This window comes from Catharus ustulatus, chromosome 12, assembly GCF_009819885.2.
Source record: "Catharus ustulatus isolate bCatUst1 chromosome 12, bCatUst1.pri.v2, whole genome shotgun sequence".
Lineage (NCBI taxonomy): Eukaryota > Metazoa > Chordata > Aves > Passeriformes > Turdidae > Catharus > Catharus ustulatus.
The window spans coordinates 18,659,468-18,679,977 of NC_046232.1; the positions used below are offsets into that span (position 1 = coordinate 18,659,468).

General features: G+C 54.1%; 1 protein-coding gene across 1 annotated transcript in view; it reads right to left on the reverse strand.

Annotated features, from left to right (window-relative positions):
* The window catches only part of PCSK6 (proprotein convertase subtilisin/kexin type 6), a 33,666-nt gene extending 30,199 nt beyond the window's left edge, over positions 1–3,467 (reverse strand). Inside the window, exon 1 of the mRNA XM_033070982.1 lies at positions 3,372–3,467. The gene's annotated coding sequence lies outside the window, so the exon portion shown is untranslated. The remainder of the gene's footprint in view (positions 1–3,371) is intronic.
* Positions 3,468–20,510: the final 17,043 nt, after the last annotated feature.

Sequence of the window (20,510 nt, forward strand, 5' to 3'; positions counted from 1 at the left end):
GAAGGCATCTTAAAGACATCCAGTTCCAGCCTCCTGCTGTGGGCAGGAACACCCTCCACTAGATCAGCTTGCTCCAAGCTTCATCCAGCCTGGCCTGAAATAGGGATGGGGCATCCACAGCTTCTCTGGGCAACCTGTGCCAGTGCCTCAACATGCCCACAGTAAACAATTCCTTCCTAAGTAAAGAATTTCTTCCTTCCTTTTCACAAATAAATGCAAAATTGCCGTGCAATGCAAAGCAGCAGGAGTGCAGAAAAGGTAATGACCTCATCACAAGCTCTGGGGATACATAGCCAGAGCAGAAAAGAACTCCATGCCCCACTTCTTTATCCTCCTGGGATTTGTGGGCATTAAAATAAGAAAAACCTTCCCATGCTGGGAATACCTTGAAAGTCTGAGAAGAGGTTAGTCCCAATGGACCAAACCTGGTAGACCTCCAAAAGTCCTGTTCCACCTAAGATAGTCTAGGGAGAAAAACTTGTAAATGTAATTTTTCTTTTAAATGAAAAAGGATTTATTGTCCTCCTTGTGGCCAGGCAGCTCAGTAAGGGCTCTGCAATGCAACCCCATCTCACCCAAACCATTTAATCTGTGCAAAGTACAGCTACACCAGCCCTGGTGCCTTCCAGAAGGGTGGCTCCAACCGGGAAGGCAGTGAGCACTCCCCTCCTGAGGACACCATCCATTCCCATCAGGGTCCAGTCACTGAGCTCCTGCCTTCAGGAATGCAATTCTCAAATGATCACGGATGTCTTCAGCTCAGTAAAGATCAAGCCAAGAGCTGCGAGATTCCAGGAATCCAGGAAAGCTCCAAATACAGCCCCAAAATTAATCCCATCCCTCTCCTGCACTGCAGGTGAGACCACTGAGGATGTGCCTGCCTTCCAAAACTGAGTGTGGGACACCACAGATGGAAAAATTCATATAAAATCCTGCAGCCAGGATAGGAAGGGGCTCACCATCACCCCCGAGGCAGCGGTGCTGCCCGGGGCTCCGGCTCCGGCACCGCACGGTCCCCGCAGCGCCCTCGGCCAGGGCCTGTCCCGGCTCGCCCCGGCACAGCCGGGGAACAAAGCCCGGCGGGGAGGAATGAGCAGGCAAGGAATGAGCAGGCGTTCGAGGGTGTAAAAGCCGTTTCTTTTGTTTAGTTGTTTGCTTCACTTAAATAGAAGTTGACGCAAGTGATTCCCCAAGGGAAATGTCACTTTGCCATGACCCAGAAGAGTTTAGAGTGTCCTGGCTCTTGGTTTGGGCACAGGAAAATGAGAGGAGAGCTCAGAGCTGTGTGTGCCAACCCCAGCAGTGCCTTTCCCAGGCATGTCAGGAGCCTCCAGGATTGCACTGCAGAGGAAAAGAGGTCACCAGGCACCAAGGCAGGGCTGAGCCTGCTTGCACCCAGCTGGGTCTTCCAGCGACCATCGCCTCTCCTCCTCCCTCACCACTTTGGACTCCACTCAAACATCTTCCCAGGGTGATAACATCCTTGGCAGAGTTTTCCAGCAGGTTTTGTCCAGAATCAGGCCCCCCAGGAGGGCACATCTCACTGGGGACAGTGACCAGCAGCTCCACAAGCTGATGATGCAGGAGGAGAAGAGGGGGACACCTAGATCCCCACGAGGCTCAGCACACCATGAACCTTGAGCACGACACTGCAAGTGTCACACATGACACGTGCAGGGAAAGCAGTTCCTCAAGGCTTGACTCTGGACAAAGCCCAAAACCCAGTGGGAAAAGCTTGGAGAGATGGAGAGGCAGGGCGTTGAGAGCAGCTGGGGAAGCCCCAGCGGGTGCACGAGCTCCCAGTATGAGCTCCCAGTATCCAGGGGAAAGGCGGGAGCCAGGAACACCCTGATGCAACCACAGAAATATTTCCCTTGCTCTCCAGCCTGCTCAGGGCTGCCCAGGGGAAAGGACTCAGGAGGGAAGGATGGATGCTCCAGTGGAGCCACATTGTGCCCATGGGCCAAATGGCTCCAGCATCACAGGGATGAGCTCACATAACCGGGATGCTGGGGAAGGAGGGAGGGGTGACAGATGCTCCAGCAGGGAAGGGACACAGCAAAACCCCAAACCAGGAGCTGACGTTAGGCTGATGCAACTTGGGAGAGTGGGAAGTTCAATCAAGATATTCTCTGGCTGAAGAGGGATAAACACTGAAAAGCCTTTTGGGTTGCACAACCACCTTCGCCCAGCCCTGTGATAGAGGCAATTGAACAATGCATGCGATTTTCTCCTTGGTGGGACGGGAGCTGAGCACGCAGGTAGGAGATGAGGGTGGGATGTGAGGGGTTATCCCCCAGAGAGGTCACAGACACGGGTACAGGAGACAATGTGCCCGATTCAACCTCCCCCCAGAAAAATTGTTTATGCAGCACCCCGTGACTTTAATTATAGTTAAAAGCAGGGTTGCGATATAAAGCAAGGTTATAATTTGTAGTCCGGGAGACACCTTGGACAGGAGGACAACCTGAAGTGTCATCCAGCCAAAAAAGCGCAGGGCAGCACCATGGCAATAAACTCTAGAACAAACTCCGAGGACACCAGCCTGCATCTGGGATTGCAGAGGATGAAGAAATTGAGAGGAAAACGAGCTGCTGTGCGGAAAATCGCTTTAAAGACACGAGTGTTCTGCGGGGGCTTGAAAGCAAAAGTTCTCTGTGTTCCCAAGATCTCCGATAAACCCGGGCCAGAGAGTCCAAAGTTTGTTAAACCCAACTTTCCGGGGTGGGAGGAACTTGTGCAACCCCCCAGCGGTGCGGGGCGAGGGCACCCCGAGGAGGGGCATCCACCCGGGGGGAGCCGCCCCCGGGCCAAAGCGCTCCGACAGCATCCCCGCATCGGCCCGGTTCTCATCCCGACTGCTCCGGGGGGCTCATCTCCTGCTCCCGGGACCCCCGGCACCGCCTCGGTCCCGGGAGATCTGGCAGCTCGGCGAGACCTCCGCCAGCGGGGAGATCTCGGGCTCCATCTCCCGCTCCCGGGATCCTGTGCCGGTCCCGGCAGCGCCGGCAGTTCCGCGGAACCCCCGCCGCCTTCCCGGTCCCGGGACCATCGGCAGCTTCCCGGTACCGGGATTCCCAGTGCGAGACCCCGGGCAGCTCCCGGCGCCGAGCACCCCACTCCAGGGATCTGCCGCAGCTCCCAGTGCCGGAATCCCCGGCAGTTTCCCGAGACCGCTCCCCCTTTCCGATCCCGGGACCCTCGGCAGCTTCCCGGAACCTTCAGCTCCTCTCCGCTTGCGGGATCCCCGGTGTGAGATCCCCGGCAGCTCCCGGGTGCACCCGCCGGTCCCCAGCGCGACCCCCCAGCCCCGCATCCCCCGCCGCGGTGCCCCCGCACCTGCCCGCTCCCGGAGCCCCCGCCGCCCTTACCTGCCCCAGGCTGATGTACCCGTAGGCGGCGGCGAGGCGGGCGGCCTCGGCGGGGCCCCCCCGCACCCGCACGGCCCAGTGGTTGGTGTAGACGGTGCGGGCGGGCTCGGCGGCGGCCCCGCGCCCGGGCAGCGCCAGCGGCAGCGCCAGGGCCAGCAGGCAAAGGCGGGCGGGCGGCGGGGCGGCCGCGCTCCCCGCGCCGGGGCCGGCGGCGGGCATGGTGCGGGGCCGGGCCGGGCTGGGCGGAGCGGGGCGCTGCGCCTTTTAACCGGCCCCGCAGCCCGCGGGGGCGGGGGGATGCTCGGGGGGGGCGGGGAGGGCCCGGGAGAGCGGGCGGACGGGGCGGCCCCCGGCACTGCCCCCCCGCGTCCCCCCGCCCGCCGCCGGGCAGCCCCGCTGCGTGCCCGGCGCTGCTCCCCGGAAACCCCCCCGCACACCTCTGCAGCCCCCGTGCCCGGCTCCGGGCAGCTCCCCGGACCTCTCCGGCCACGGCTGTGTCCCTTCCCCGCGTGTGTCCGGACAACTCCCTGCGCCCCTCGGCATCCCCCCTGCGCGTCCCGGCGCTGGTCCCCGGACAGACTGCCCGCATTCCCCCCGTGTGCCGCGGTGCTGTTCCGCGGAGCCCCCCTGTCTCCCCCTGAGTGTGACTGTACAATCTCCTGTACCCGCTGCATCCTCCCCTGCGCGCCCCGGTGCTGCTCCGTGAACAACCACCTGCATCCCCCTGCATCCCCCCGCATCCCCCCGCATCCTCCCGCATCCCGGCACTGCCCTCCGGGTTTCTCCCTGTGCCCCACTTCATCGTCCTTTGTGCTCCCGATTCCCCGGGGCACCTCCCCTCCTTCCCCGTAGGCAGCCCCCATGCATCCTCCCTGCTCTGCTCCTCAGGTAACCCATGGCACCCTTCAGAGAGAGCCCCCGCATCGCCCCCGCATCGCCCCGCATGCCCCGGCACTGCATCTTCTTCTGTGCATCTGTATTCCCCCCGGGCAGCCCTCCATGCATCCTCCCAGATCTGCTCTCCAGGTATCCCCTGAACCCCGCGGAGAGACTCCCCACATTCCCCCTGCATTCCCACAGCCAGCCTGCTATGCATTCCCTGGCTCCACTCCCCACGTAGCCCCTGCATCCCCCTGGGCAGCCAATCTGAGTCCCCTCTGTCTCCCTGGAATGCGTTGGCACTGCCCACATCTCCCCCACCCCGTTTCTCCTGCATCCCTCCAGGCATCTCCTTCACCCTCACCCCTCTGTACTGCCCCCACAAGCACATCCCACTGCACCTCCCCCTGCATCCCTCCAGCACTGCCCCCACATTCTTTGGGCATCTCCCCTGCACCCCCAGCATCCTCAGGCGAACCCCAGCTTTGTGGGCTTGGGAAAGGCCAGGAAGAATTAGCTGGTGGGGAGGGTTTTGGGACAGGACTCCGGGGATAAACCTGGCTGTGGACAGAGGAACCACCATAAGCCACGGGCTGGGGCAGACAGGCTGGAGTGCTGAGTCTGCCTCCCACAGATGCCATTCAGGGAACAGCAGGGACCTCGTGGGATATTAGAAACTGGGCTTTGTTTGGAAAAGGTGCTGGCACACACAAAGGCCGGGCTCAGGAGGGGGCCAGGGATGCTCTGCTCCTCCCTGCTCTGCTCCACAGCCCTCCCTGCCAATGAGGGCCAAGGCCGGCACGGAGCTGATGGCTGCACAAAATTAAAGGATGTTTCAGTGTCATTGCATTCACTCACATCACACCGGAGCTTCACCTGAATCATATCTGAGCTTCAGAAATGTGCCCGGGGCTCCCAGGGCGCTGAGCAGCTGCATCCACCGGCTCCAGCTGGGATGGTCTCAGGGTGGCTGTGACTCCCACAGTGGGTGTCATCTGTTTTCCAGATTCTGACCAGTTTTGACTGATATTTGGGGCACAAGCCCCACACCTATCCATCTGAATACAAACATCTTCCCGTCCCCAAATAGATTTGCAAATCCCATCTGGGTATGGGAGGGCAAGGGGGTGTCCAAGGAGTGATAAGTACAACCCACAACTGGAGCTGGAGGAGAAAATCACATCTGGTGCCACCCACTTGTACCAGCCCTGCCACTGGGCAGGTGAGCTAGTGAGAGCCTGAGGAAATAGGGAAGTACTCCCAGCTCAGCCATGAGATTAATCCAAGGGAAATTTATAGGAAGCCTGCTCTGTATCAGACAGGGCCAAAATCCTCTGGCAGCTCCTGTGCTGGGCGGGCTTTGACCCATTTGCAGGCAGCAAATACACGGAGGGGCCAGATGGAGGTGAGTCCCTGTGTCACAGGCAGGCTTATCCTGGCAAATTACAAATATCAGCAAAATGGGAATTTGTAGGGTTTCTGTGTGCAAACAGTGTTGTGCTGGCATTAGGGATGTGACAATTTGCTACCATGATTTGCAGGCTCTAGGGTGTCTGGTGGCTGTGCTCACTATCAGATGTTGCTCATGGAAATCACTGTGGGTTATCACTGCAGGGATACTGGAGCCTCCAGGGCTCATCACCCCACATGTCCTCACAGGGCTGCCCTGTGAGCACCCTGGGCAGAAATGATGGGTTTTGTGCGGCCATTCCTTCTGATTATGCAGTGAAGGATGGTTTCCATTAACACCAGCACATTGCAAATCCAATCCTCACTTCCCATCTGGTTTATGGGCTTTTCCTCAAGTTTCCCATTGATTAAGGTGTGTGAGATGGATGAGCAGGGCTGACGGGTGCTGGGTGTGCTACGTGTGCGATGCACGTCCAGAGAGATGCAGCAGGGCAGAGCCAGGGGAGGGATGGGAATACATGAAAGAAAACCCTTTGGTTTCAAAACATCCACCTCGCTCTGCTGGGGAAGGTCTGAGGGTTGTCGGCAGGGGATGCAAAGGAGGGGCAAAAAATCTCCACAGGGGGCAGAGAATGGCGAATGAGCTCTGGCAGCAGCAGGAGGGGTTTAGGTTATGGCAGTGGGAAAAGCTTTCTGAAGCTTTTCAGAAGAGAGTGAAGATAGGAAAGGTGTTGCCTTTGTGGAGGTGTGTGTGCAAAACCTCATTGTGTCTGTGTTAAGTAATGAAAAATTGGCAAATCCCAGGAGAATCAGGCTGAACCCATGTCTGGGAGCACACTGCATCCCACTGCAATGGTCATCAGTGATCATCATGGCCATCAAACCCTACCTACGAGCTGCATCACAGACATTCCAAGGCCATTCACCAAATTCCCGATGTATCTGCCTGGGGAATAGTTACTGGTACCAGTAAAACCTTGGTGTGGGTCCAGTGGAGCCCAGCTCAGACTGCAACACCACGTCAGCTGGATGACACCCTTGACCAAACGCTGACTGCAACGCTGTGACCCAGGTTTTGGCACTCCCTGCTCCCTGCACTGCTCCTGACCCATCTCCCACTGACACGATTTTGAAATTCAGGGTGGCAGTTTTCCCAAATGAACCCAAGGGATTTGCCAGGGGTGTCAGGAAAGACAGACTTTGGCTCCACATGCTTTGCAGTGGATTAGACTAAGGCAGAGGCTCCAGTTAACTCTTTTCCTGGGATTATTTGAAAACCTGGAGAATTACAGCAAGCCACCGACAATACAATAAATTTTGTGAGCTGAGAGGTTAAACAAAACCTGCTGCAAAGGAAGCATGGAAAGAGGCACTGCTGAACCAGTAACATTTAAACTCTCCTGAATAAAATTCTTAATAAGCCTGGCATTTTATACCTGTCCATGAATTACAGTTAAAATCCCACCATGTCTCACGCACGCTTGTTGCCCTGTACAGCAACAAGATTACAGCAAAGAGCTGGACGAGCAGGGAAGAATGTAATTTAAATGCTGCTCCTTTGAAAACCAAGCCCTTCTTTTTAAGGCACGTTCAGAAAAGGAAAGTACAAATAAGGCACCCAGAAGGTGCTATTTTTTCCAGGGGTGGGATGGCAGGGCTGGCACTGGGCAGCAGAACTATCACCCTGTTCCTGCCTGTGGAGGAGGGACAGGACAGTGGGAGCTGTGCCTCTGCCTGCTCCAGTACAAGGAGTTAAGCAAACAAAAGCTGTTTTGCAAACACCCACGGTCCAGAGGTGTCCCTGGGATGCCAGGACAAGGAAGCCACTTGGCTTGGAGTCATCGGCCAGCCTTGCTGGCAGGAGCTGCCCAGCGAAACCCCACAGAGCCCTGGCCACAGGAGCTGGGGTTTTATCCTGTGCGTGATGAGAGCCTGTCGACATAGAGATTACAGCACAAATCAGGTTAAAACCCATTTATCTGACCCAAGCAGAGCCCGTGTGCCGGGATGTGCAGAGGCGTGAGTGGGGCCACTGCCGTGCTGATGGCTGCGAACTCGTCCCGGAGCCGGAGAGCCCGACAAACCCCGGCCGTGCAGCTGTGCACGGTGGGTAATCCAGAGCAGGCAATAATTACACCAGCACACCTGGAAATAGATATTTCTGTAGCTCCCAGGCTTAACCAAATGAATGAAATTTGCGCTGGCGTAATTAAAGCGATGCGGTTCAGGATGTCCTCTGCACCAGGGAGTTTCTGCAGCTGACTCTTCGCTCTCCGGCGACAGCCACGTGGAAGAACCCCCAGGTCCAGCCCCTGCACGGCTCGGCTCCAGTGCTGACTTCTCACCATCAGGGTGCCCATTAACACCAGCCCATTAACACCAGTTCATTAACACCAGCTTTCAAACCTGTCCGGCAGCTCAGTGCCTCCAGCGTCCTCCGGCAGCTGCCCCGGCTCTCACAGCAGCGATGGCAAAGCACCGAGCTCTCGGCTGCAGTCCCTGCTCCCCTCCAGGGATGTGTGAATCTGCAGGACAAATCAGTATTCTTCCATTTTTACCGTGTTAAACCACGGCACATTTATATTCGCTCATCTCAATTTTTTTTTTTTTTTTCTTTGCTTGCCCTTTCAGGTGTTAAAATAACCCCAGACTCACTAGTCTGGGCCAGATGGTTTTGGGGATATTAATGGTAAAATCCTGCACATAAGTGAGCTGCCAGTGAGACTTGCCGATGGAAAATAAGATTTGGAGCCTCCGTGGAGCTTCATCCCCACGGCTGATGTGTCACAGCAGCACTGGAGCTCTGGCAATGCCACCGCTGCTGTCAGCGTGCAGCAGCCACCAGTTCTGCAGCTGGGAAAGCCCTGGGTGAATTCCCAGGAGATTCGTGCTCACTGGAAAAATCCTATCCCTGCCTTTTTCCTTCCCTTTCTAAATCTGGATTAAGCTTTCAGTCTGAAGAGGTGACATCAAATGTGATGGAGAGGGAGGAGGGGAGGAGGTGGAGCAAGGCCGAGGAGGTGTGGGCACGCAGCAGCTCTGTGTTGGTGCCCAGCCCTGGTCACAACACTGCAGGTACAGGGAAATTAATTTCCAAATTCTTGAAGCACCCATTTTATAAATCTCTGATCCCTGGCAGCTCTCAGTGAGAAATGGGGGGAAATTACAGGGGAAAAGGTGCTCCTGCCAGAGTGGAAGAGCTCAGAACCACAGGGATCACCAAGGAGGATGTGCCAATGGTTTTCTGCCATCCAGCACCTCTTCCAAGCACTGAAAGCAGCAGCCAAAGGGATTTAAATTGGGGATTAGAGAGGCTGCCTGGCTGCAATGATACACTTGGGGTTCAGGGAGCAGAGCATCCCCTGTGCCAGAGGTTTTAGCTGTAATTAGACCAACATCTGTCCGGCCATGGTCGAGGCTTGCGCAGTCGCTGTGTTGCTCCTGGCTGGGCTGGAGATTTCCCACAGGCTCCTCCTGCTCTGCTTTTCTTCAATTTCACAGATATCAGAATTTTTTTTTCCCATCTGATGTGTTCTTCCTCTCCAAAAAGATTAAATCTTGATTGTCAGGTACTAGTGTAGCAGGCAAGAAGATTTCTCTGCCTAGCCCAGATGTCATCCTAGTAAAAATGCTAGTAATAAAAAATAAAAGAGAAAGGGTCCATTACAGGCTCAGGTGTGAAAAAATATCCAAAAGATGGATCCTGAAGTTTAGAAACAATTGAAGCTCGGTGGCCAAAGGGTGCTCTGGGGACTGCTGGGCCCAGCACACACATTCATAAGGTGGGGAAATCAATCAAAGATGATTGAATGTGTGCGGGTCTTGAACTAAAAGGGAACAAACCCAAGGCTTTTCACTCATCTCAAATAGGTTTGGGGTTTATTGTTATTTTGGAAATTAGGGAATTAGGCAAGGAAGGAAATGCCCAAGGGAGATGTTTCACCTGGAGAGGGTGCTGAGACAGGGAAAGAACTACAGGGATGTGTCCTGGTGCACCCATCCCACATCTGTAATAGGAATCCTTCCACCTCTCCTGGTTGTTCCCACCATCCCAATTCATCTGAGAGCACTGCACTGGGGAGAAGCATCGGAGTCAAGAGGGTGCTGGTGATAAACTGAGCCAACTCAGCCCCACCCCTGGGAGAGCAGGTCTCGGAAAAGCCGGTTACACCAGTGCCAGTGGGGATTGTGTTGTCACCGTGCAGGGGGAGGCTATTTCAGCTTCCCCCAAAGGAAGCATAGCTCTGCTGTTGGAATGATGGCTCCAGGGCTTGGGATCAAAAGCTGGACTCCTAGAAGTGGCTGGGGAAGGGAAGCTTCTGTCCCTTCCAGGAAGGGACAGCCTCTGTCTGCTCTCTGTGGTGACTTTGTCAGATTAAACACAACTTTTCGATTTCACCCCTAGCTGGGGTGATATACCAAGGACCCAGCTGTGACTGGCACAGGATGAGCCTCCCCACTGCATTTCAACTTCCCAGCAAACCCCACTGCACTGGAGCAAGCACCAGGAGCAGAAACACAAGAGGAGAGAGATGAACCTGGGGGTGGAGAGATGCAAAGATGAAACCAGCAGCAATTTCAAAATAAAATCCAACAGCCCAGGGAAAACACTGTGTGTCCTTGCTGAGGCTATCATTTATACCAATTAAAAAAAAAAAAAAGACCAAACTGGCATGGCACGAAGGAGAGCTGCGTGGTATTTCCTGAAAAGGGTGTGGGGAGCATCCTTGGAAAGCCTGCCCTGCACAATGTGCTTGCTGTTTCCAGAAAAATAAAGTTTGCTGTGACCCACCTGTCCCTGAAAAGCAGCTATTTAGGGCTGGAACATGGTCAGCCCAGAGTCAGTGGCTGAGTCTGTCCTGACTGCAGAGCAGCTGGCACCTTTGCCAGGATTTGGGGTTTGGCATTTACCTGCAGCTTTTTAATTGCTGCAAAATGTCTTAGAAAAAAATGCAGGCTAGCTGCCCAAGCACCAAGTGCTCACAACTGAAGGTCTTTCCTCCACAGCTTTTGGCTGGTGGCCATTAACCCCCCTGACAGCTCACAGAGCCATGACAGAACAGCACAGGAGGGGTTTTCTCCTTTGCCATCTTTAGATTTTGGGAGTATTTTGACTCAGCTGGGAATCTGGGGGTTCAGAGCAGCACCTTGGGATTTCCCAGAGAGACAGCTGTGGGGGTGATGGGTGAGAGCAGCCCCAAGGGACAGTGGAGGGGCTCTGCTGGCAAAGGACAGGAGGGCCCCCATTGGGAAGGGACAGTTTTTGGTGGAGAAGGGAGTGTCCCATGGGTTTGTGTCCCCTCATCCCCTGGCAAGCCAGGACCAGGACTCACTCTCCATCCCAGTGGCAGAGCATGCTTGGGGCTCACCAAGGGCACTTCTGAAGGTTTCACAGCACAGCAAAACTTGCCAAAGCCATCTCCAAGTGAGCTTACCTCCAACGTGGAATTTCAACAGAGGAGCGTGGAAACCAAACATAAACCCACAGTTTGGATGGGTTTGCTTTTGTCTGAGCCCTGCTGCAGGCAGGCAGTATTTGGCTGACCAGACTGGATCCAGTGTTCTCTGGGCAGCCACGATGCTGAAAGAGAAGCAGCTCCACCTTAGGGCAGGCGCTGGTGCTGGAGCAGGGCCGAGCTCGACACCAATTCAAGCATCAGCCATCACCCATCAGCTGTGATCTGTGCCAGGGGCTGGCAACATCTGCTTCAGCCTACAGCTTCAAGCCAACAGCAAGGTTTCAAGATTTGGGATCAGTTTAGGGCTAAGAATTTAGAGTTTCCCTTAGTCACATTGAAAAAAATCCCTTCCAATATTTATTTTCTTTCCTAATGAGGTTGGGAGGTAAAAAAGGCTGTTTTCAGCAAATCACTCTTTGCATCCTGCAAAAGCACCCTGAGACCCACAGTGGGTGGAAATCCCACATAGAGCAAAACTTCACAACAATAAAAACACATCCTAGGTAGAAAAACACCTTAAAAAAAAAAAAAAAAAGCCAGTCAATGACAAAGCAGTGTTGTATGGAGCCCTGGACATATCTGGATTAGTCCCATAAAAATCTGCTGTTGTGGAATATCGGCTTCCCTGCAGGAGACAGCAGGAGAGATGCTAACCTGGTCTCGATTTGAAAGCTGCTTATTAGTCCTCATCAAGCATAATTATGCTTCAAAGCCAAATGAGATGTCCAACTGGATTCTGAACACACGTTAATGTTTTTAAATGTGGAAAAAAAAACCCAACAAAACCCCATTTATTATATCCCAGCCAGGCTCCAAATGTTAAAATAGATGCTGCTAATGGCTCAGAAAAGGGAGGGCTGGAGCTTCACTGCAGCTTTGCCAATTAAATGGTTATTACTGACCAATTAGTCAGGAATCAACCCTGGTTTTAGTGATATCTGATTAAGCTCGTCCTGCAGATCAGCCTCAGTTGTTAACCAGGGGAAAAACCTTCTCCCCATCAGCCCCCCTGGATACTCAGACTGGGCAGGGTTTGTGCCCACCCTGCTCATGAAAAATCCCTTTTTCTTCCAGCACTACCACTCTCCTGGGGGAAACACATCTCAAGGACCCACCTAGGCACGGCAAAACCTTTCAGAGCCAGGAAGGAAATGGGAAGGAAATGAGGGAAAAGGGGAAAATTAACCACACGCAGAGGGTGGCTTCTCCCCCCGCAGCTTGCAGGTTGCTGCTGCCCAGAACATGCTGAGCCATGCCCATTCACAGGCTTTTCCAAATATTATCCCAATATTTTCTTTCAGTTCCCAGATAAATGGGCCTCTTCAGCAGGTTTTAAGCCCGCTCTGTTCTAACATTTTCTTTAAAGCAGCAGAGGAAACGTTTGAGTTGCGCCAAGCTGCTGAATCCTGCTTTCAGGGCTGAGCTGCAAGGGGTTTTCCAAGAAAAAATAGGGGCAGTGTTGGACTTTTTCCTTGTTCCATCAGGAAATATGATAGAGGTCACATAGCCCCTTAATCTTCCTTTCTTCCTGCCTCCTCTCCTACCTGCAATCCATCTTTCCTGTGCTTTCCTGCGGTCTTCAGACATTTCTGAGCATATTCCCAGATTTCCATAGGATGCCATGGGCAAGCAGGAACATCCCCCTGCAGAGCATCCTCCCTCTGAATACCCCTGAGCCATGGGCAAACTCCAGGGGACCTTAGTGTTTTCTGTGGGGCTGGGACAGCAAGGCCACAGCACCCAAGGGAGCTGAGGAAAGTGCCTGTGCAACAGCCAGGGAGAGTGGAGCCAGACAAAAAACTGGAAAGCTCAATAAAAACAAAACCAACCAACCTTTCAGAAAATGTCAGAAGCGTCACTTCCTTCCAGGGACTGGGTGCAGCAACATGTAGAGGGTGCATCCAACCAAAATTGTACTGGATGAAGGATGTTGCAAGCCCAGGGAAGCTGGTGTGGTGAGGAGAAGAAAGCTCTGGATGGCCTGGCTGGCTTGGACAGCACCTGAGCAGAGAGAACAGCCCTTGACACAGGGACAGGGTTGGTAAGAAGCTGTATGTGGATCTGAGGTGCAACAGGGTGAAGGAAGGGAAGGAAAATCTAAAGACATTGTGGTTCTGGGAGTTTCTGATGGACTGGAGGGGGACAAGAACAGACCTGGTACAGGGGGCACTGCTCAAGGCATTTCCTGGCTTCTTACTCTGCCCTACACATCTACAATTTACAGGGTCTGGAGGGGGGGAGAGGGAGGTTATGCTCCCCAGGCACTGAGATTTGTGGGGTCTGTGGTGATGTGTCCTTGGGAAATGCCACCAAGAACTCCAAACCTGTGATGGCAGGAGCATCCCCAAAGTGATACCCAGAGAGTGATGGGACAAGCTCGGTGACTGGGGATGGATGTGGCCCTTTCCCTCGTCCCCAGCTGGGTTCCCCCGCTTAGAAAGGGGATAATCCCGTTTTCCCGGGCCACAAGATGGGGTATGAGGAGGCTTGAACAGCCCCAGCTGTGGGACCCGTTGTGGCCTCTGCCTGTCCCCGTTCTCTGGAGCAGCGCAAAGGCTGCATCAGCCCGGAGCATCCCTCGGGGCCGGGGCACGAAAATCCCCCGCAGGGCCGTGCCACGGGTGTCAGGGTGCAGCCGGGGGCGTGGAGGAGATGCCAGGGTCGGCGGAGCCCGGGGAGCCCGGGGAGCCCCAAGCTGGCCGCGGCCGGTGCGCCGGGCCGGCACTAGGTGGGGATGGCACCACGCCGCGGGGAGGAGGAAGGGAGGGAGGAAGGACAGAGCCGGGGCTCGGGCTGGGGCTGCTGCTGCTGCCCGGGGAGCAGCGGGGGCTCGGGCTGCGGGGACTGACTGAGAGGGGCTGTAGGCTGAGGGGATGAATGGGGCAGGGATGCGGGCGGTGTGGCTGGGATGCTGGAGGCAGGGTGGCAGGGATGCTGCAGGCACAGTGGCAGGGATGCTGGAGGCAGGGTGGCAGGGATGCTGGAGGCAGGGTGGCAGGGATGCTGGAGGCAGGATGGCAGGGATGCTGGAGGCAGGGTGGCTGGGATGCTGGAGGCAGAGTGGCAGGGATGCTGGAGGCAGAGTGACTGGGATGCTGGAGGCACAGTGGCTGGGATGCTGGAGGCAGAGTGGCAGGGATGCTGGAGGCAGGGTGGCAGGGATACTGGAGGCACAGTGGCTGGGATGCTGGAGGCAGAGTGGCAGGGATGCTGGAGGCAGAGTGGCAGGGATGCGGGTGGTGTGGCAGGGATGCTGGAGGCAGCAAGGAGCCGGTGCCACATCAGGCTGCTGAATCAGGCATTATTGCAAAGGCTGTGGCTTTCAGTCTGAGCCCCTCTGTTCGCCCCACTCAGGCTCGTAATGGTTATTTACTGACATTCGTTACATATTGAAATTTTAGAAAGGAAGTATTTCCAACATACTGTCAGTCAGACCTTCTTCTGCATCCTACAGAATGGATGTTGTTCCACCCGTGGATGTGCCAAGGTGGTCACCAAGATCTTGACCTCACTGGGAAGTTTCCACAATGCTGGGAGAGGGATGGAAAGTGCCTGTGGTGTCAGTACCACCTCACTGCAGGGCTGAAGAGGAATGAATCCATGTCAGGAGGAAAACTCCATCACAGGGGAGTGTTTCACCCTGGCAGCTCGGGCATGGGCAGTACCTCCAGAACCTGGCTGGGACACAGCAGGCCAAAGCAATGAGCCCTGCACGTGAAAGGGTTTACTTGCTGTAAATCTTTGCAGAATTCACTTGATCCATGAGGTCCTACCTCATGAGTCACCACCAAAACCAGGGCACAGCTGTAAATCTCACCCCCTCCCTGCTCACACCAAGGCTCAGCTCGTTTCCACAGCCACTGCACAAAACATCTTCAGGGAAAGCATCACCCTGAAGTCCTAATCCAAGAGACAGGATTTTTCCAGCCTCCTCCTGCAGGGACCCAAGCATCAGAAGCAGGAATTCAGCCATCAGCATCCTCAGGGAAAACCAGAGGTGAGAAATAACCATTGATACACGTTTTTACACCAAATTTTGGGGAGCTGGTCTCACCAGCTCATCAGAGGGCTGGATGCACAGACCACAGCCATGGTCAAGTTGTTGAATTTTTGCTTCCCTTCTTCTCAACAAAAAAACAAAAAACCAGCCCAATCCTGCAGCATATCTGTCAAAATCCATGCTCACCACAGAAATGGTGCCTCAGGCAGAATGAGTCACTGAGGCTGCACCCTCAAATCAGGGGGCAAAGGAAGTCAGCACCACTGGGACAGGAGCTTAATTCAGAATATTGATTTAAATGTAACTATTAAACTAACCCCTTCTGTTGCCTCTCTGTGTTCCTCACATGCTCATCCAAATCAGAGAGAACATAATTTCAGACAAACTCCATGATACAAGCCATCAGTCCCCAAGAACCATTGGTCCCTTTGTGCTCAGGAACCAGGCAGGGATCAGAATCAGGATGGCCAAGGATAGCACTGAGAACAAAAATGCACAAAGCAGGATCGTATTACCAGGGGTCATCAGTGCTACAGGTACCAGGTTACACTTCTCTGAGGGTTTGTTTCTTGCCACAACAAACAAAATCAGATTCTGAGGACATTATATATGTATAAAACATTTTTATATATCCCAGCAGCTCCAGAAGGACCTCAATGCCGCACTGCATACAGGAAAGCCCGTGGCTGAAATGCACCCAGAGATGCTGTTTTACCTTAAACTCACCCAGAAAAATCCCTCCAGCACCTCTGGGGCTGCAGCTTCACCTTCTCAAAGCGTCATGCACAGAGCAGATGTGTTCTGGGGAGCTCCTGTGCTTACACAGAGCAGGGAGGCAGTGGGAGGTCAGGGCTGTGGAGCAGGAAGTGATTCCCCCCAAACTCAGTCCGGTTTGAAAGCCTGGCAAGCACTAACACTAACAAACAGTCAGTGTGTTTATATCCCACCTTCCTGCCAGAGAGCAGGAGTTATTTTTGGCATATTTTGTCATTGGTGGAGATGTCAGAGAAGGCCAGGAACAGTGCAGAGCTGTTGGGAAAGCCCAGAGGCAACTGCCCCCGGCACAGGATGATGAGATGAGGGATGTGGGAAGCTGCTCCAAGCCATTTACACAGGGATTGGGTTTTGCCTGCAGGATTTGGGGCACAGCCTTGGCTTCAAAACACCTGGGGACTAAGAGCAGCATGGACCATCCTATTCCAGCCCCACACTGCTCCCATTCACCCCATGCAGCAATGGAGCAGGAGTGTCATCCTGAGCCCTCACCCACCAGCTGCTTCACTCCTTCCCACCTGGACACCAACTGTGATGCTCTGGCATCATCAGTCACCTCTTCCAGCCTGCACTCACTGTTTTTCATCGGGGCTTACTGCTCATGCTGAGTTAAAACAGAAAGGAAGAAGAGAGCACAAAGCAGCATCGCTTCTTGCCCACTTGCCATTGTGGCCACAGGGCTTGGCCACATTCCTTCCACTCACTGCTGGTTTTAACATAATTTAAATCACTCACCTCCCCCATTTTTCCCCAGAATGTGACCTCCTTACCTACAGTTTTGGATCGACTTTGTCCCTCCTGTGAGCATCAGACGTCCTCTGCAGCCAGGAGTGCTCTTCCTTACAAAACCAGCAAGATCAGCAGGGAGAGCACACGAGTTCCTGCGAGTGCTTGCAGGCTGATGGCTTTGGCAGATAGCTGGGTCTTCTCTTCCAGACATGTAACTAAAATAGGGAGCATGAGTAGCTGGAAAGCCCAGGTTTGATTTGGGCAGAAGCTTGGACTGGTATCAGCCAAGAGGAAAACAGGTAAAACCAGGATTTTGGCAGGTCAGGAGTTATTGGCCAAACCTCAGCCCAAGTGTGATAACCCCAACTGCCCCACTGCAGCAGGGAATGTGGCTGGAAGCACCACCCTTTCACATGGCTTGTCCATAAAACACAAGATTGAAGCCCAGAAAGCTGGTGGATAGGTGAAGAGAGACCTTCTTCCATGCCAGCTTCAGATGTGTGGTCTCCCATCTCCTCCAGCCTTTGCTGCTGCTAATTCCCCATGCATCACCCGAGGATTTGGCCACCCCCACACTTCTTGTTTAGCACAGGTAGTTTGGAGGACAGCAGTCTACCTGAGAACTGATTTAGTGCCTCAACCATACTGCAGTTTGAGAAGGTGTCACAGGCTCTGTGTGGCATCAAGAGCCTGAATCGAGCCCTACCTTTGCACATCCATTCAGCTCCAGCACTTTCTCTGGGCCTCTTTGTTTTAGCCCCAACTAAACAGATGAAATTAAGAACATCTCCATTAATTTGCCGTGCATATGAAGGGGTTGAGGATTTGTCCTGCAGGTCAGGAGCCCTGTGGCCTTGCTGAGCCCAGCACTGGCTTCCAGTCTCACAGGCATGTTCACCTCCTCCCTCCCCAGCACTGAGCCAGATAACAGGGCAATTGCCATAATGAGTCTCTGTCTGTCCAGCCCTGCTCAAAGCAATTAACGAAGCCAGACACTAATGAACTTGGCTTCAGAGCGCCCCAGAGATGGCTTAATGCCACTTGAAGTGGAGGAAAACCAAGGCGAGAGCAGGTGGAGTGGCTGACCCTGGTCACGAGGTACCTCGGGTTGGATGCAGGAGACAGAGCTCCTGCCTGGAGCAGGGAAAGGATGGCAGGTAGACACGAGGGCGACCACAGCTCTCTAATGTGGTGTCTGTGGCTGGAGAGACTGGTTTGTCCACGTTTGGGAGGGCAGGAGGGACTCCCCACCCACCCCAGTCCTGTCTCATCCCTGAGTGGCTTTGGGGAAGCTGTGTCTCTGCAGCCAGAGCTCCTGACATCCACCTTGGTGGAACTCCCCCTACATCTTCCACCCCAAGTTTTGCAAGACCCCAAATGCGGCCATTGAGGCACAGAGCAGGAGGACTCACGAGTCCCCTTGCAAAGAAACTTCCTCAGTCCATGACTCACCATCCCACCCTCCCTGGTGTCACTCGTGACTCCATTTCACTTTGCTGCAGCAGCATTTCTCCATCTCTTATCAATGCAGAAGCCAACAGGGCAGCTTGTCCCGGCTGCAGACACGTGCCCAACACCTCCCTGCAGCATTTTCAGACCAACCTCCCCATCGTTGTGAACTGAACATCCTCTTGCAAACAACGGGTTTCCCTGCAATGCTGGAGGGGGTCAGAGGGGTCTCTCCAGGTCTGCCTGCACGGGTGAGGACAGCTGATAAATCACAGGGATGTGGCCTCTGCACCGCATGCTCTCACAGCACACACGTCCTCACATGCACGTTGACGGCATGCTAAAAATATTCTTCACTTTTTGACCGATTAAAATTTTCCAGGAGAGTTAGAACCACAGCCCCCACCCTATCTGTACAGCCAGAGGCTTCCCCTCACCTCCCCCAATCCTGCCAGGAAAACAGAGAATACTGAACAACAGTTCCAGTAATTTGGGGGTTTTTGGTTCTTTTAAAAGCCTGGCTAAAATATAATCTTTTTTTCAATAGTTTATTTTGTGATGTCTGGCACCATTCTGGAGCCAAACTTGGCACCCTGTCTAGCTCTCACACTCCCACTGAGAAGGCTGTGGGTGAGCTGGGATGATCCCACTTCCCACCCAAAATCTCATTTTGATGGTTCAGGAAATTAAACAAAGAAAATATGTTTTAAAACCAGGCTCCCACCTGGTGTTAGGCAGCAGAGAGCTAATGCTGGCTTGGTGACAGCTCTGAGTGCTGATGGCCAGTCACGATTTTCTTGTCATATCTTACAGAGGTGCCTGTTGTGCCAGGTAAAGAAGGAACCTGAAGGATGCTGTCAAACCCTTGGCCACTGGCCAGGCCCCTCTGTGCCATCACCGATGCTTGTGGCAGCATTTTCTTTGCCTAATTTGGCTCTTGGCCATGGAGGAGGAGCAGGGGAGGGCACAGAAAGTGTTTATACAACATGGGGATTGTCTTGGGGAGACCAGAGCCTTTGCCAAACCGAGCTAAGCTGATAGGAAGGAGATGTCATCAATGTGTTTTTCCTAATTATCACTAATAATTATTTGTGTGTAGTTTCTCTTAGGAGCTCCAGTTCTGCTCAGACCCTGCTGCTCTTGCAGTCCTGTGCAACTGGAGCAAACAGGAGGGTCCTACCCCAAAATCCTGCGGGTGAGAGGAGAGGGAGGGCAAAAGCAGTGCTTGGGCAATGCCCTGACCATGGTGGCCAGCACAATGCATCCTCGCTCTTGATGTTCCCTCCCTGCTCACACCAGCTACAACCAGTTAGACCCTGTCTGTCCTTCCTCGGCTGTTCCAAGTGTGTTTGGTGCCTCAGCCTCTTGTCAAAACCCAGATTCATCACAGCACAGCTATTAGCTGCTCCCTCCCATGTGAGATGTCTTTCTGCTGACACGGCAATCATTCTGCTGTCAACGTGCCTTGACAGTACCAGGATTTCTCATTTCAAGTCCTGGTGTGTCCCAGGGTGATTCCCAGCTCCTCCATTAACCCCTGGCCCCGCAGGATGGGGGTAGCCTGCCCTGATGGATACTCTGCTATCCCTTCCACCTCTGGTTAGCAGAAGCTGCCTCCTGTTTTTCCTCTCAGCACTTACCACACCTATGTAGAAGAGCATTTAACCTGGAGGTAGAGGGTGTCAGACTTCTATTCGCCTTTCTTTCTTATTTTCTGTGCTGAGAACAATGGAGGCAAGGTTTGCAGAGGGAGGTAATATCTTTTTTTAGACTGACTGAAATAATTAGAAGAAAAACCAGGCAGGCTGTTGGGTACATGAGCCCTCCAGCAGGCCTGAAATAGCTGCAGAAGTCTGCAAAGCTGAATACCAGTGGAGAACAATAGCTCTGAGCATGACTAGTGTTAACCAGTTCTGCTACTAAAGACCATTCCCCAGCTGTTTTCCTTGGGTGAACGAGTGGCATCACCTCTCTGCCAAAATCCACTGTCCGGAGAGCATCCCAGGGCGGAGAGCCACGGCTGTGGCTGCAGGGACCTGAGCCCTGGACATCGCTCCTTGCTGGCTTTGTGGAGCATCCCTCGCCTCTCTGCACCGTGTCCCCTGTCCTGCTGCTCCTGGGGCCTGAGCTGACCCCAGCCCCAGCACACTGGGCCACCCTGGACCTGCCTCACCCCCGGGACCCTGCGTGACCCTGAGGACTCTCTGATTTCAGGCACTGTTTTATCACAGGGGTCTGGCCTGATCTGATCTGACCCTTTCTGATTGCATAGGACTGTGTGAGACACCAGGGAGCCCCCCTGACCTTTAGGAGTTGCTGATTTCAGGGACTTTCCACCACGGGTTCTACCCGGATCCCTGGGGACCCTGCCTGACCCCAGGGGCTCTGTCTGACCCGGGAACCCTGCCTAACCCTGGGAACCCCGACAGACACTGGGGG